Genomic DNA, 18,988 nt, shown 5'->3' on the forward strand with positions numbered 1-18,988 from the left:
AAAGACAAAACGCTTGAGAATTCTAGCCAAAGACCCAAGATTGTCCTAAAAGGAATTGGATCTTCTTTTGAACCTACCTCTGAATGTGATGTTACAAGTCATCGAGGTAAACTCACTTTACAAGGTGCTCCAGCTAAAAACATTGCTTCCTCAACAACCAAACCTGAGTATGACCTTGTAGAACAGTTAGGGAAGACACCTGCGCTTATCTCAATCCTTGAGTTCTTACGCATATCCCCCGCACATAAAGCCATTCTTGACAAAATCTTGAGAGACACTTCTGTCCCTACTGATCTGGACGTGGACCAATTTCAAGCCATGGTGGGATACCTTTCCATTCCACACTCCCTCACATTTACAGAAGTTGATGACGCCTCCGTAAGTCAACCACATAATGCACCTTTCCACATTGAAGCATTCCTACGCAAACATTGAATAAAATGAGTCCTGATAGATGGAGGAGCAGGCCTAAACATTTGTACATTGAGCACTATTAAACAATTGGGATATTTTGATAAAGTGGTGAATTCTACAAATAAAATTAACATCAAGGCATATGATGATGAAGAGCTCTCATCCAAGGGCGCAGTCACCCTACCTCTCAGAGTTGGGCTAGTTACAAAGGATGTGGTTTGTCAAGTCCTAGACCTAGATCTCACATACAATATATTACTAGGACGTCCTTGGATTCATGAAATGAGGGCAGTCCCATCTACATATCACCAATGCATTAAGTTTCCTCACAACGGAGTTGAAATAACAATTAATGGTGATCCTAATCCATTCAAATATTGCAACAATATGCGACCTAGATCAGAAATAACAATCCCAGTCAATCGAGAAGCTATTCCTTCATCAACATATGTGGATCCAGAATCATTAAAAGCTTCAACATCAAAGCAAACAAAGCTAAAAGAAAAGTTCAAGATTAAAGACATGGGATGTGGTGAGTATATCTTTCATGTTGATCAATTCCCACTATCTCCTAAGACATTCAGTCAACAGGAACAGTCTACAAGCAACTTCCAATACCAAGGAATTGGGTATGAACCACCTAGTGTTGTGGCTACTAAGTCTGAATGCAAATCTCCTTTAGTGGTGCAAGCAGCTCTTGATATCAATAGTCCTAAGAGTGGTTCCGGTGAAGAATCTATTGAGTGTATTGCCAGCCCTCTTGAGAAATCATATAACCTTACCATTTCATCCACTCATTCCATTTCCACTCCTCTCCTAGACTTGGATCAACAAGAATCACAAAAGCCCTTACTAATTGGGGATCAAAAATCAAGCCTTGAAAAGAAAAATCTAAAAGTCAATAATAAAGAAAAGTCATTCAGTCCAAATCAAAATAAAAAGCTATTGGACTCTGAAAAAATCAAGGTCAAGGATAAAAATCCTATGAAAGAAAAAGAGCAAGAGATGATATCCCCTAATACCAAAATAACTGGGGGCAAAAGTTCTAAAATTTTAAGTCAAAAAGCACACTTGTTGATCCTAAGTCTCCATCATGCTATCCTACTTTCACTTCGTTTGGCAATCATAAGCCTTCATCACTCATCCACTTGTTCCACACATCCATTCCCTTCTGGTGATACATCATGGACCTTTAATGGAGCTTCTTCGAAGGACTTTGTTATCAAGGATGCCTAAACTTCTTTAGGTGACACGCATACAGGCCTGTGTAGTCCACACACTAGTAATTCTATCTCAGTTCCTTCATCAAGGAAGATAGTCACTCGAGCTACACATCATTCAGTCAAGGAACGATGCAAGTACAATCATAAAGTTAAGCCTCGCACATTTGAGGTAGGCGACTTAGTTCTCAGAGAAAATCCTAAAAATCAACAAAACAGAGAGAAGAAGGGCAAGTTCGAACTGAACTGGCTTGGTCCTTACATCATCACAGCAGCCTATGGATCTGGTGCATATCAGCTCTCAACCACAGAGGGTGAACCTTTGGATGATCCTATCAACAACATGCACCTTCGCAGGTTTTACACATAGCTCTTCAGAGTATCCCAATTCAAAAATACAAAAAAAAAAAAAATCAAAAAAATTCAAAAATACAAAAAAATCATAAAACATAACAAAATTGTTACTTGGTGAAAACTTGGGCAACAGGCGCCTTGTGACACAATTTTTTTTTTGAAAAATCAAAAAAGTAAAGAAAAAACATTTCATTCAATGGTGAAAACCACTTCGGTGGCGCCCTGGGCAAGTACCATGGTGAAAACCGGGTCACCGACGCCATGTGTAGAGACATTGCTCCTCCCTCCTTCAAGATTCCATTTCATCCTTTCACTTTGCACACACTCACAACCTATTCATTCATAATAAACTTACCCATTCCTATCATGGCTTGTTATTGATCTACCCAAGATTGGTAAGCCATTCATAATAAAACATTCATTTTCACCCCTTTGCATCCATAATAAATCAACTCCTATCTGTGGCTAAGGCAAATCCTACGTCTAGTGATGGGTGTGGAACGAAGAGCATCACATGTTTCGAGGAGTTCATGAGTTTCTTCCAATTTTCTTCAGTCTATCTGCACACAATCCACATTAAAGTAGCACTTGCATCATCATCTGCCATAAAGTTTCGTCTTCTCCGCAATAACATATCGGTTTCATGGATTCAGTCAGTTTCAGATGGGACACAGCAACAATGGGCTTCAACAAATCATATCTTTCAACAGACTCAAACAACATTATGGTTCAATGCTTTCTATCCTTTTTGTGAAAGTAAACATTGTGACCACAATTGAATAAGACTTATACAAGTGACAAGAGACACTAAACTTGAGGACTACAGTTGATTGTGGTGTTGAGTCTTGGTTTTCTTTTTTATTTTATCTTTTTGGTGACATGTCTTTTAGCTTTTCCAGGATGTCTTTGACTAGAAAGGCGAGGATGGGGTATTGTCACCTATTTGTCTTTGTTGTCTGTGGATTGTCTCTTAGTAATGCTATGACTTGTCCAAGGATATGAGGACACTGAGAGTCTAGTGTGAACTGGGGCATTCCTTGTTTGTGACTGTCTTATCTCCATGCAAACAGGTACAATGACTTTCTGGGTCGAACATATGTCTCAATTGTCATAACCTACTTGCCATAATAAAGCTCAATGATGATAACACACAAGAAGCTCTTTCACTTTCATATCTTATGTCTTTCATCCCCCTTTCTTGATTGACTTCCATCGTTCTTCCTGAGTCCGTGTAGCCTGCTATCACATGACTGAGTATAATGACACACCAAAAACATTTGCATTTCATATAGTTTGCACCTACATTACCACATATAAACATTTCATACATACATATAGATATCACAATTGCATCACATTCTGCACACAACACATGTTAGCACATTTTACATTCTCATCATGAAAATAATCATTTGCAGTATCATATTCATTTGCATTTCATACATTCACATTTGCATTTGCATAACATATAAAACATAAAAGATCAAAAATATTGCATTTGATTATGTACATATTTGCATCCATATCATAATCATCATCATAAAACATAACATAACCATCACATAGAAACATACATCGCATAGGTACACATGCATATAGCTACCGCAAAGATGAATCATCTCATATATATATATATATATATATATATATATATTTATATCATAAGTGTCATGATACAATGATGTCAAAATCATATGGCTACAATCACCTGAAGGTGTCATCATACAAAATAGTACAAGACCGATACATAGGAACCCACTGATCACTCCTACCAATACTATTGGTAGTGTCAATCATGTCCGTGTCATCATGTCCCATGCCACGTGTCCAGCCCTCATCTCCAGTCCCGAATCCCAGAACACTCGTCTCAATGCCTCCTTGTCTCTATCTCGATCATAGGGTATCAACTCCCCATCAATCGATATCCTCAGAATCCTGTACACATCCTCCAAGGTGACTATCATCTCACCCATCGGCAAATGGAACGTACAAGTCTCTAAGTGCCATCTCTCAGCAAGTGCAGTCAACAAACCCATGTTCGCCCGAAACTCAGGCACATACAAAATAAATGTCAAACCCATAACCTCAATGGCAGCTCAGTCCTCAAATGTCAGCTCTGGTCATAACCTCTGAGTCGACGGGAATCTCTCACGTGACTCTAGCATAGGCAAGTACTCCTACAATCAAGCAAATCAATCATGTCAGTCAAAGTGGCATTCACTATTCATCACAAAATGCTGCTTATTATACTAAGTGCTTATGATACTCTATCCTAGTGACACTCACTGTTCATCACAAAGTGTTGCTTCTATCCTAGTGACACTCATTGTTCATCACAAAGTGTTGCTTCTATCCTAGTGACACTCACTGTTCATCACAAAGTGCTACTTCTATCCTAGTGGCATTCCCTATTCATCACAAAATGCTTCTTTTTATCCTAGTGGTACTCACTGTTCATCACAAAGTACTACGTATTTTTGCACTCCCTGTTCATCACAAAGTGTTGCTCATATTTTCACTCACTGTTCATCACAAAGTGCTGCTCTTTTAGTACTCCCTGCTCATCACAAAGTACTATGTCTTGGTACTCCTTGTTCATCACGAAGTGCCTCAATCTATCCTAGTCTTCCCTAGAGGACCTGCTTGAGTGTATCCTCTCAGCAACTTATCCAATCGACAGTGTATGTTCATCACAAAATTGCTGATTTGCCCTAGAAGACATAAATGCACATTTTTGACACAAACACGCCTTCATAACATAAATGCACTTACATATTGCACAAATGTGCCTGCTCTGCACAAACACGCCTAAAATACATAGACGTGCCTATGCTCTGCACAGACACGCCTAGCTAACCTAGACGCGCTTGGCACCAGCACAGACGCACCTCGACATTTTTTGACATTTTTTGATATTACCTAAAAGTGCATTTATTGCACTACCTAAGATGCATTAATGACAACAATTAATGCGACAAAGTACAAAGAGGTTTTGTGGTACTCACCGGCTCTCCTGCATCGGCTGGCCTCTGAAATTGGCGAACTTGATCGAATCTATGCACCAATGTCATTGTTGCTGACTGCTGCTACTCTATTCTCTCTCTGCACTCTGATCTCTTGGATGTGTGGATGAAAATGAGGATGTATTCCCCTCATGGTCTATTTTATAGACTGCCCTAGCCCTAGCCCTAGCCCTCATTTCTCAAGTTAGTCTTCTTTATCCTGTGACTCTGTCACTCTATCCAGTCAGTCCATTCTAGCCTTTCTTTCTTATCGAGAGATTGTCTGCGATATTTCTAGACATTTTCATCCAATCTCTCGAGGGGGCATATCATTCCCATCTTGGGGCAACTTTGTATCAGTTCATATTATCTTCTTTGAAATAATGCGACAAGTTGCATTGTCTCAAAGAGGGGCAAAATGTAGACACCTTAAATTGTCATGTCTAATTAAATAAATATTTTTATTTATTTAATTACTTTAGCCTAATTCTTCTATTAATTAAATAAATCTTTATTTATTTAATTAATTCACTTATCCTCTTCTATCTTTATTTCTCATTTAAATAAATACATTTATTTATTTAAATTATCCTTTTTCCTAAATTAAATAAATATTTTATTTATTTAATTGATCCCACTTCTTCTATTAATTAAATAAATCTTTATTTATTTAACTAATTCATTAGCCTTTTCCACCCATGACACATGTCATTCATCTCTTAATTCATACACTACCTAACCTCTCATTATTTTCTTATTTCCTCTATCTACCCTCTAATCATAGCCGACCATTTATCTTTTACACCTCTCAATCTTATCTATCCATTTCTTTTAGTGTCTTCTATATAAGGAGATGATTCCTTCATAATCAACCCTAATCAATCTAGGCATCCTGATCAATTAACTACACTCTTTCATATGTGATCACGCCTACTTGCAACCACACTTCCGTTCTTTGTTGAGCTCTTGTGCACATAAAATCTGAGAGCAAATATATCAAGCAAGATCAATGGAGATAGGAAGAATGAAGATTAAAACCCTATTGGACATGTGATGGTATAATCTTTGTGATTTCATTTGATTTACATTGTCTTAGGTAATCTTCATATGTTATGGTGGATCTTTATTGTTGTTAGGCTAGGGTTTTGTGGTTGAATTCATTTAGTCTTTCAATATTGTTGGTATCCATTTTCACCGTATACGTGTAGAGAACACTTAATAGCACGTTACATGATAGCGATCCGTAACCTAGATAGGTACCGGACCCAAATAGATCCACCATGCCAAAGCGATGTCTCCAATCAGTCGAGGCACGAACAAAGATCACCTTCTGCATCCTGAATTCCATCTAGAAGCTGCACCAACACCACTTATGCATCCTGCCAAAGATTCTCAGCAAAATTTTTGTTGGTAGAACCATAAACCTTACCGGTATAGGCTTACTAGAATGTATGATAGCATCCGATCGTCAAGTCAATAACAACTAACTAAAACATAATCTAGAAACATGCAACACATCAAACCAAATATATTTCATTGATCCAAACATGTCAGTAGTATCCAACTGATAGTCCCTTCTACCAGTAACACTAGTTCTTCTACTGATAATCAAAATCTGTATGTCGGTAACCAATCATAATAGCTAGTGTTGACATCAATGACAAAACATCAATGCAACACATAATCAATTCTTTCACATTACCAACAAATATAATGTGTGGATAGGACCTATTGTTGTATCTCTGGGATATCTTATGTGTAGATATTATTTGTTTGGTCTAAGGCTGACATGGTTTGTAATTATGTAATCGGTTTATTGTCCGATAGCTGACCTGATTGTTTATGGTCGAGTGTTTGTATAAATAAGATGTAAGATCTCATTGTAGATCATCATGGTTATTGTAAGAGGTCATGATCAAGGAATGTAATGTGCAAATAATGTAATATCATTTAGGCAGATGAGTTGGTTGATCATTGGAGATCGAATGGGGTTTATAGAAGAGGATTTAGTCCTTTGGTATTGAGCTTAACCAGAACTTTACTCAGGCATAAGGGATGATATCTTTTGCAGTTCAACACTTCTCCGGATTGTAGTCTGGATTTGTATGTAGTTAGTGAGACTCCTTTTGTGATGAGCAGTGTGCTCGAGGTTGTTGGCCTTCCTACAAGTGCAAGCCCCTTCATTGTAAATTCACATACTTACTGCAAAAGTATTATCTGACTGTGGGTAGGCTTCCCACCATGTTTTTTCCTTTATCGGGTTTTCCACATACAAATCTTGGTGTTGTGTGGATGGCTTTTATTCTGTGATTAAATATTTTTAATGCTTAATTGGATTAACTTCTATTTCAGTATTGTTGTTTTAAATTGCTAATGCTTCCAGTAATGTTTGACAACTGATTCACCCCCCCCCCTCAGTTGTCTTTCGGTTATTTGAACTATCTAACAATTGGTATCAGATCTTTGGTCCTCTCTGCATAAAGCTTAACCACTTGAGGAAGATCCTATGGCGGCTAACAATTCGAGTTCTTCTAGAGATATCTTTTGAAGGGATACACCAAGGCTTGAAGGAACAAATTATACAATATGGAAGATTCAAATGGAGACTCATCTAAGATGTCTTGGCAAGGATATTTGGGAAATCACACAGAATGGTGTCACACCCTATAATCTAGAATCTGCCAATCCTTCTCTGACTAACTTGGACAAGGAGCTTGAGAATGATTGTAGAGAAAGAGAAGCCCTCTTGTGTGCACTTTTTGATCAACAAATTATGGGATTAACTGACAAATCATCTAGAAAGGCTATATGGGATAAGTTGCAGACTCTTAATGAAGGTGACCCTATAGTAAAGATTGCTAAACTTGATGGTTACCGAGTGAGATATGAAAACCTAAAGATGGAAGAAGATGAAAGAATTACTGCATTCATGGAAAGGATAAGTGAGATTGTTATGGGAATTCAATTTTGTGGTGGAACTCTAAGCGAAGATGAAATCATTTCTAAAGTCCTGAGAGCCCTACCACCGGCTTACAAAATGAAGGCTACTGCTATTAATGAGTTGAGAAAAATAGCTAATGCATTTGTCAACAGAGATTCTTTGGTTGGGAAACTATATGCTTTTGAGCTTGAGGAATTTGGACCTTCTAGAGCTGTGAAGACTGAACCTGCTTTTCATGCATCTACATCTGCAACCGATAAGCAAGATTGGAGAGATTTATATGCAAAAGAATTAGAAGATATGAAGAGAGAAGATTATGAGTTTGAGCAACTCGAATCACTATTTGCTAGAAGAGTAGCAAAAGGACCGGTAGGAAGTAAGTATGAAGGAAAAATACCTTTTAAATGTTTGGCATGTAATAAGATTGGTCATTTTGCATCTAGATGTCCTCAAAGAAATTCAAGATTTGAAGAAAGAGTTAAAAGATCATTTAAGCCTAACCCTGGATACCAGAACAAGTATAGATTTAAGAAAAACAGAGACAAATCATGCTACATAGTGGATGAGGAAGGCATTACTGATTCAGATAATGAACCAACATAAGACTCTGCTAGTGGGTCCGACAATGGGAAAGAATGGGTATTCTTGGCTATCAAGGAAGATGATCCATCATTAGGAAAGAATGTACCTAAGGAGAAGGCACTTGCTGCTAAAATTGAGGATAAGGATGAATGGGTAATTTACAGTGGTTGTTCACATCATATGACTGGAGATAAAGGGAAGTTCATGTCTTTGCAAGAAATTGATGGTGGACTAGTTAGCTTTGGAGATGACAAGGCATGTATGATCAAAGGAAAAGGGACTATATCATTGGATAGTAAGAACAATACTGACAATGTTTATTATGTTGAAGGTTTAAAGCATAATATTTTGAGTGTAGGACAATTCGTAGATAAGAGATTTCAATTATAGTTCAAGGATGGAAAATGCAAAATCATTAACAGGTCTAGCTTGGAGATTGCAACCGGTAAATAGACAAAAGGTAACATATTTCATTTGAACTTCAGTGAGAAAACATGTTTGATTACACAGATTGATGAGAGTTGGTTATGGCATAAAAGGTTGTGTTATGTGAATTTTGATTGCATTGTAAAGATCAGTTCAACTAAAGTTGTTAGAGATATACCTAAGATTATGAAGCCCTATAATCTGGTATGTAAAGATTGTAAAATGGGTAAACATGTCAGAACCTCTTTTAGGAATATACAAGATAAATCAAATGATGTTCTTGATCTTATTCATACTGATTTGTGTGGCCCTGCTAGAGTTAAAAGTTTTCATGGTGATAGATATTTCATGCTAATCATTGATGATTATTCTAGAATGATGTGGGTAAATTTTTTGAGAGAAAAATCAGAAGCATTTGAAAACTTTAAAATTTTTAAGGCTAAAGTGGAAACTGAGACAAGATTGATGATTAAATGTTTGAGATCAGATCATGGTGGAAAATTCACTTCTGGTGAGTTTAATAACTTTTGTGACAAGCATGGTATTAGAAGACAATTTTCTGCTCCTCAGACACCTCAACAAAATGGAGTTGTGGAAAAGAAAAACAAAACTATCTTGGATGTGGCTATAACAATGATGATCGAAGCTAATCTACCTCATATCTACTAGAGAGAAGCAGTGAGTATAGTGGTTTATTTATTCAATAGAGTACATATCAAAGGAGAAACCGATAAGACACCTTATGAATTATGGTTTGGCAATACACCTACAGTTAAGTATTTCAAAATTTTGGGTAGTAAATTTTATATTAGCAAAGATGGTACTATTGGGAAATTTGATCCTAGAAGTGATGAACGCATATTTCTTGGCTATTCTAATGAAAGAAAAGCATATATATGTTATAACAAGAGATTGCAAAAAATAGTGGAGAGTGCTAATGTCAAAGTAGATGAACTAAGAAAAAGTCAGAATTTATGAGAAGGAATCGACAGTGGAAACTATTATATATGAACCGGTAGCACCTTTACTAGAACAAAGAGTTGAACCAGTTACTTCAGCAACATCAGAAGATTCTACAGTAACTAAAGAAAAGGGAAGAGGAACATAGAGTCAGAAGACTCCTAGGTATGTGAGATTGAATCATTCTGAAGATCAAATCATTGGGGATAAAAACAATGGAGTGATGACAAGAAGAAGACTAGCAACTAATGAGGTATGTTTAATTTCACAAGTTGAACTGGTATTAGTAATTGAGGCATGTAAAGATGAATTTTGGTTAAAAGCTATGGAAGAAGAGTTAGATCGGATTGAGAAAAATAACAAATGGACTTTGGTTCCCCAACCTAAAAATAAAAATGTTATTGGAACTAAATGGTTTTTAGGAATAAATTGAATGAGGATGGTAAAATTATAAGGAATAATGCTAGATTGGTTTGTAAAGGATATTCTCAGAAGGAAGCAATTGATTATGGAGAAAATTTTGCACCGGTAGCTAGGATTGAAGCTATAAGATTATTTATTGTCTACGTTGCTTATAAAAACTACAAGGTTTGTCAGATGGATGTTAAATATGCATTCTTGAATGGGGATCTTGATGGGGAAGTTTATATTGAGCAACTTGATGGTTTTTCACTATCAGATGATACTAATATGGTTTGCAGGTTAAGGAAAGCTTTATATGGATTGAAACAAGCACCTAGAGCTTGTATGAAAGGTTGGATAAATATCTTTTGAAGCTTGGTTTTACTAAGGGCAGTGCTAACAGTAATTTATATTATAAAATCATTGATGATGATATACTGATTGTTGAAGTATTTGTTGATGACATTATTTTTGGAGGTGAAGATAAATTATGAATAAAATTTTCTAAAAACATGGAGAAAGAATTTGAGATGTCTATGATTGGTGAGATGAAATCTTTATTAGGTTTGCAGATTACTTAGACTGACAAAAGGTATTTTTATCTGTCAAACTAAATATGCTAAGGAATTATTGAAGAAATTTGGTATGAGAGATTCTGAACCAGTAAGTACACCTATGGTTACAAGTGAGAAATTGACAAGGAAAGATGTTTGTGCACCGATAAATCCTACAAGATACAAATCTATGATTGGAGGTCTACTTTATTTGACTCAGACTAGGCCTGACATTATGAATGTTGTTTGTATTGTTTCAAGATTTCAGAGTGATCCTAGAGAAAATCATGAGATGGCGGTGAAAAATCTTTTTAGATATTTTCAAGGTACATTAGAATATGGTTTGTGGTATCCTAAGGATGATAACTTTACTTTTTGTGCATATACAGATGTTGATTAGGCTGGAGATGTTGATGACTGGAAAATTACATCCAATGGAGCTTTCTTTCTTGGAAAGAAGTCGGTTTAATGGATCAACAAGAAACAATCATGTACTTCTTTATCTACTCCTGAAGCTGAGTATGTTGTTGCTACTACTAATTGTACACAAGTTTTATGGATGAAGCAAATGTTGAAGTATATAAAGGTGGATTGTGAAACACCAGTAGTTATTCACTATGATAAATCTGCTGCTATTGATATATCAAAGAATCTGGTATTTCAATCTAACACAAATCACATATCTATCAAGTATAACTTTTTGAAAGAGAAGGTGGAAGAAAATAAAGTTAAACTGGTTTATGTGAACACTAAAGAACAGATTGCAAATATTTTCACTAAACCTCTATCCAAGGAATCATTTGAGTACCTAAGAGATAGATTGGGGGTTTCTTCCCCTCCGATAGAGACTTGATTGATGTGGTTTGGCATTAGTCCGGTATGTATTATCATAGATACTATTCATTCTAGCACTGATGTGGGATGTTACTGCTCAGGGGGAGTAGCCAGCTTTGAGATTCAGAGGCTTATGTTTTTGCTTTGATATTTCTGTTAGATTTTTGGCATTGATGTCAAAGGGGGAGAGATAGTGATGTGAAAAAGAAATTCAGAACTTTACAAAGATATTGTTCAAAGGGGGAGAGATAGTGATGTGAAAAATAAATTTAGAACTTTACAAAGATATTGTTCAAAGGGGGAGAGATAGTGATGTGAAAAATAAATTTAGAACTTTACAAAGATATTGTTCAAAGGGGGAGAGTCATTGGTATTCAGAGTTATATGCAGGAGATTGTTGGTTGTCTTCCACAAGGGGAGATTTATTTGGCATTTCTTGGTACTTAGATGTTTTTCACATCTAGTATTGCCATCAATGCCAAAGGGGGAGATTGTTGGCCATTTGGTGGAATTGATTATGTGTTGCATTAATGTTTTGTCATTGATTTCAACACTAGTTGTTTGGATTCTTTACTGACACCCTTTTGGTTATGGTAGGTTGAGTAGTTTTTGGTTAACTTGGATCCGACATGATCCAGTTGACTCTGGTATAATCTGATGAAGGAATTGACTTGTTCATAATTCTTATACTCATATTTGGTCAACTAATTTTGGTCTGGTGATTGGATGCTATCCTGCTTACTATGAAGATTGGTTTCTGGTTTCGGCGAGGGTTTCACCGCTAGAGCTTTTGGTGGACATCTTTGATGCATTGCATAATTTGTGTTGGTGCATCTTCTAATGGAGTTTCAGGATGTTGTTGGTGATCATGTTCAATACTTGGCGTTTGGAAATCATTGTTGAGCGTGTGGACCTATACTTGGTCCCGATTGATCTAGTTTGTGGACCAACATTAATGTAACATGTGGATATGACCTATTGTTGTATCTCTGGGATATCTTATGTGTGGATATTATTTGTTTGGTCTAAGGCTGACATGGTTGGTAATTATGTAATCGGTTTATTGTTTGGTAGCCGACCTAATTGTTTATGGTCGATGGTTTGTATAAATAAGATGTAAGAACTCATTATAGATCATCATGGTTATTGTAAGAGGTCATGGTCAAGGAATGTAATGTGTGAATAATGTAATATCATTCAAGAAGAAGAGTTGGTTGATCATTGAAGATTGAATTGGGTTTATAGAAGAGGATTTAGTCCTCTGGTATTGAGCTTAACCGGAATTGTACTCAAGCATATGAGATGCTATCTTTTGCAGTTCAACACTTCTCCGGATTGTAGTCTAGATTTGTATGTAGTTAGTGAGACTCCTTTTGTGATGAGCAGTGCGCTCTAGGTTGTTGGCTTTCCTGCAAGTGCAAGCCCCTTCATTGTAAATTCATATGCTTACTGTAGAAATATTATCTAACTGTGGGTAGGCTTTTCACCGTGATTTTTCCCTTTACTAATTTTTCCACGTACAAATCTTTGTGTTGTGTGGATGGCTTTTATTATGTGATTATTGTTTATGCTTAATTGGATTAACTGCTATTCTAGTATTGTTGTTTTAAATTTCTAATGCTTCTGGTAATCTATGACAACTGATTCACCCCTCCCCCTCTCAGTTGTCTTCCGGTTATCTGAACTATCTAACAACTCCTTCTAATTAACCTTGCAATAATACCCCCCTTTTCCATTGATGGAAACACATCAACAACAACACCAACAACTATCACACCAGAAATAAGAAACCAATCCATGTTCTCTTCACTTTCCAGATATCAACAACTCTCATTCTCTCCCCCTTTTTCATCAAGAACAAAGATCAGATACAAAATTGTTAGCTCATTCTGCTCAATTCTTCAAAACTTACAACTACACCAAGCTCCCCCTAATAATTAGAACAAATTCATTAATGTAGAACAACAATTTTCATGAAGTTTACTAGACTAATGCATCTCTATATGCATTTAGTTCAAAAAGGAGGGGCAATAACCCCCAATTTCTCCCAAAGATATTCAAAAGTATCTTTAGCAAGAGGTCTAGTGTATAAATCAACAATTTGTTCCTTTTTAGGAACATAATCGAGTTTTACTTCATTCTCCAAAACTTTCTCCCTTAAGAATTGATATTGAATTGAAATATGTTTCATTCTTGAATGTAGTACTGAATTCTTAGAAATGTTAATTGCGGGTTGGTATTATCACAAAAGATAGAAATGGGTTCTGTATGCAGGAAAAGTGAGTCGATGGAACTCAATATGTGAAAAATGGAGCTCTATGGAGCTTTGCTCACACACCCACAGGACTTCTTGGTGCAAGCTATGGAGTTATGAAGCATAACTCAGCTTCCCAAGGATGGTTCCATGGTTCTCTATCTTACACGGTCCCTCAAACCAATGTTTTTGCTCTCAGATCACTGAGCAAAATGGTTTAGGGATGGCAAATGCAAGAACGAGGGATGTTTTTTGTTGATTTAATATGAGATGCATCCTAAGCTATGCATGATTCTAGAAATGCAATAAACTAACTATAAGATGACAAGGTTAGTAAACAAACTATCCTAGCATACCATATTAGTTCAATGATTTAAGCTAATGATAATAGAAAGTATTCTAAACATGCATATTTAGACTAATTTCTATCTAAAAGAGAGGCTAAAATGATGAGCATCTATGAAATGTGAAAGCTTGAATGTATTTGAGCATAAGTATGATATTCCAAACTTGGATGATCTATCAAAATGGAGGAATGAGGGCTCTATTTATAGCAAAAATAGGGCAATGGATGGTCAGGATTGAAAGAGTTGATCAAGGGTTGAGTTTGAAAGTTGGGAATCCATGTTTGCAATTTGCACCAATGAAATGATGACAAATGTCAACATAGGGTTGGGTTGAGAGAAGGGGTTGGAGACATTAAATTCCTGAGAAGACCTCATGGTTATCCAGAGGGTAAGGGTCAAGCTTAAGTTAAGATTACCCATTGGATTAAGAGTTAATCCAAGGATAAACTCTTGTGCAAATGATTAAGGAATAACCATGGTCAAAGCAATAAATGCTTGAAGAGACCCTTGGGTTGGATGAAGGTTAAGTTAGGCAAAAAATCTCTAACCATGTAAGAGGGTTGAATTAACCATTAATGGTTTGGGAGACTTTGGGGATATTAAATGGTTGAAGATTTGAAGCCTTTAATGGTTATCAAAGACTTTAAGGGTTTGAGAAGTGACTTCCCTTTGCTTAGGGATGTGACAAAGTTTAGAAGATGGGTTAGGCTAATTAGAAGCGATTAGAAGAGTCTAGAAGGGATTAGAAATAGGTTTTAGGATGCAAGTGGGAGATGTAGGAAAATGCAAGTGGATGGAGGGATAATAGGATTTAATTGAAATAAAGTTAATTTAATTCAATTTGGTTGTAATTTGGGGAAATTAAATAAATTAGATTTATTCAATTTAGGATAACTATTTAATTAAATTTGAATTTAATTAAAAGTGGATAGGGGGGATTTAATTGAATAAAATGATTTATTCATTAAATGGGTATAGTGAATTTAATTGAGTAATTTACTTAATTAAATAGAGGAATGTGGGTAATTTAATTAAATTGGATTTAATTAAATAGAGAAATGAACATAAAATATTCATTTAGGAATATGGTCATTTTTATACATCTACATTTTGCCCCTCTTTGAAGTGACGTGTGTGCACATGTTATTTCAAAGAAAATGATGTTTTATCGTGATTTATGATCAAATGAAATTTTTGTGTTGCTCTTATGATTTGCAAGTCGTGCCCCAGATTTGATTTGATGCGTGATGCCCCTCGGGAGATGAATCAATATTTTGAAAATTTTGATTGGATTTGATGATTTGTGTGTGGTATGTATGATTTTGTCTATGTGAAATGTTGAAATTGATTCATCTCCTGATAATGTACATTGTGTAGGGTATAAGGGAGACCGCGAGCAAATTACATGCCCGGTTTCCTGACCCTAATTTCATTTTCCTCCTATAAAAGGGGAAAAGGGCTTTGATTTGATTCATTTGTGCATTGTTGACTTTGGAGAAAGAGAATTTGGAGAGAAGTCAAAATGCCTATTCCGTATTCCAGGCATCGTTTTGAGCGTGTTCGGAGGTACCGGAGACCTGTCGCATATGGACCACCAATAAGTCAACACTTTTGACCCTTTTTTTATTTTTTATTTTCTTGTTTTTGGTCATTTTTTTTATTTTTGAAATTCAGTTTTAGCGTTTTAGCATGTCAAAGTCGCAAATTAGCACATACGAAAATTTAGGTAGCGCATGAAGCTTAATTTTAGGGCTGCGTCCGAAACAAAATAGCGTAGCGCATAGAAAGTCTAGGGTAGCGCAGGGAGTGAAAATAGCGCATGCCAAATGTAGGGTAACGCATCAGGTTAACAGGGTAGCGCATAGGGTAGACCTAGCGCATAGGGGTCATAGGGGTTCGCATGGGTAATGGGTGTTAGCGCGTAGGGTAGACCTAGTGCATAGGGTTAAATAGGTAGAGCCAGCAAGGTCTAGGTTAGCGCATAGGGTAGGTTAGGTGGCGCATGGAGGGAAAAGATTAGCGCGTAGAGTCAGTCTAGCGCATAGGGTAAATAGATTAGCACGTAAGAAAAACAACTTAGTGCATGGGTATATTTTAGTGCGTAGACAACCTGTTTTAGCGCATTTGGAAAAATTTTGCGAGATGAGGTGATTTGTGAAATTGTTGTGTTTTGTTGTCATGGGTTTTATTGATTTGTCCAATATGAGTGTCGATATAACTTGTTTTGATTTGCGATATTTCAAGTTGTGCATAGATATCAATGTGTTGTGTTAATCAAAATATGATTTGTTTTTGCACTTTGTTTCAAGTTCAATGTGTGAAGCCTGATTTGTGTTACAAGTTGATATGGGTTGAAAACTTAAGTTGTTTTACAAGCTGATATGGGTGGGAAAATTGAGTTTTTTTACAAGTTTATGTGATTTGGAGACTTGAGTTGTGTTACAAGTTTTGATATGGTTTTTGATAACTTGAGTTGTGTTACAAGTTGATATGAAATGATAGGATGTTGAACTTGATGTAGATGAGCAAATTGTTTCATGTTGTTGATGTGAGTTTGATTTTGATATCTTTGTTTTGATGTAGAAACTGATATTGGACTTGTTTTGCTGGTTGACAGAAGTGATTGGGCGTGGTGCAGTAGCGTGAGCGATTTCCTAGGCTTTGGACTCTGATACCATGGTTGACACAGGCCGACCTGGATATCATTAAGAGATGCGGTTTGACGTCCCTTTTGGATATGCCTCGGTTCACTGTGAACCAAGGGCTACTTACAGCACTCGTAGAGAGGTGGCACAGCGACACGAACACCTTTCACTTTGCCACAAGTGAGATGACAGTCGCACTAGAGGGCTGTTACAAGATTCTGCGCATACCAGTAGTAGGTGCACTACTACCATATGAGCAGTCGGAGGAGGGTGGCACAGAGGCACTTCGTCCTATTTTTCACGATGAGACAGTATGTGGATACGAGATCCCATGGCAGAAGTTTTTAGACCTGGATTATGCACCGCTTCCATCAGTACTGGCAGGGTTTATCGATGGATTCCTTTGTCCTGATCGCAGGTCAAAGGGATTCTCTGTGGGATGGGGGCTAGTGTTAGAAGACATGGTTATACAGGGCCGTAGGTTCGCGTGGAGATCAGCTATGCTAGCCCATCTGTACAGGGACTTGCATGAGGTGGTATACCTAGGTTACGGCAGTTTGTCAGCTAGTGTGACGCTCTTACAGGTATGGTGCTGGGAGCACATTCCGGTTGCTAGGCCATTAGCAGATACAGATAGGCCCATTGGACGTGCCTATTCTTATGGATATAGGGGTCTAGTTGTCTGGCGGAAGCTGGGCAAACTAGAGCATTGGAGGAGAGTTTTGGATGACATCGATACGGTCACATGGCGACCGTATACAGGGTGTGAGGTGTGGGCAGAGGACGGGCTGGAGATGCCCTACGTGTTTATGACGAGATATCTGATTAGGAGGACCCCATTTGTTATTGAGAGGTTTGTGGTGACCAAAGTTTTGTGACAGTTTGGTCGACAGTAGGGTATACCTCAGGGGGCTTGTTTATATGCACGGCGGAGGCAGGATATATCCGATTGGGGCCTGACCATTGATAGTGCAGTGGAGGTGGAGGAGTTTGTTGGTTTGGCAAGCCAGATATGGGATTATGCCCCGAAGATTTTGGATGTTGGCATGACCGATGAGTTCGTGAGATTGTTTGCTGCGTGGGCAGTGGCTAGGATATCGAATCCCGAGGAGATGCGGCCGGCATTCGATGAGGATAATGAGGAGGGAGAGGGAGATGATGAGGATGATGGAGATGGTGGAGGAGGACAATGAGGGAGAGGAGTTAGAGGGAGGAAGGGAGATAGAGGGAGGAGAGGAGATAGAGGTGTGGAGAGAGAGTCAAATAGGCAGTGATAGACGAGGGGAGAGGCAGATTGGCTATTGGAGCCGATGGAGAGGGGAGGCTGGGGGAGGTTCTAGCTACAGTGGGGGGTACTGATGAGGTGATTCGACTAGCGTAGAGGAGGAGGACGAATGTGCTCCCACCTCCAGCACCGAGGACAGGCAGAGTTAGAGGGGATGTCCCTGCACAGGTACCACTACGGGTTCGGATCCCTACTCATGTTGAGGATGCACAGATTCGGACCCTGCAGGTGACTGTACAATAGCTGTAGGCACAGGTTTTGACATATCAGTCATAGATTGCGCCGTTGACCACTGAGCGGGACATAGAGATAGAGTGGAGGGGGTGAGTAGAGGAGCTTGCAGCCAGTGTGCAGAGAGCAGCGGTGGATGGTCCGATGAGGTACACCCTGAGAGAGCTATCATTGAGAGCTCAGGAGGCGGAGTACTACCGACGGCATTATGAGGCTGCGGTACCCAGGGATCGTCGAGTACAGAGCTTTACACAGTCGAGATCTATTTGATCTCAAGATATTGGGTCGCGGTCCGAGAGCCGAGGTGTGACAGGGCCATCGAGACAAGATCCCCCTGGAGATCCAGGGGTGGGGACATCTGGAGCCAGGCCATCTCCGTCAGGGGATAGTCATACTTGAGAGACGTGGTCTCTGTTTTATTTTTGATCATTGTATTCTTTGTACTGAACACAAAGATGATAGATTTTGTACATTTTGATCATTTTTGGAGATATATATATACAACATCATTATCTTTGATCATGTGGTGCGTTTATA

This window comes from Cryptomeria japonica, chromosome 3 (assembly GCF_030272615.1).
Source record: "Cryptomeria japonica chromosome 3, Sugi_1.0, whole genome shotgun sequence".
In the NCBI taxonomy this organism is placed as follows: Eukaryota; Viridiplantae; Streptophyta; class Pinopsida; order Cupressales; family Cupressaceae; genus Cryptomeria; species Cryptomeria japonica.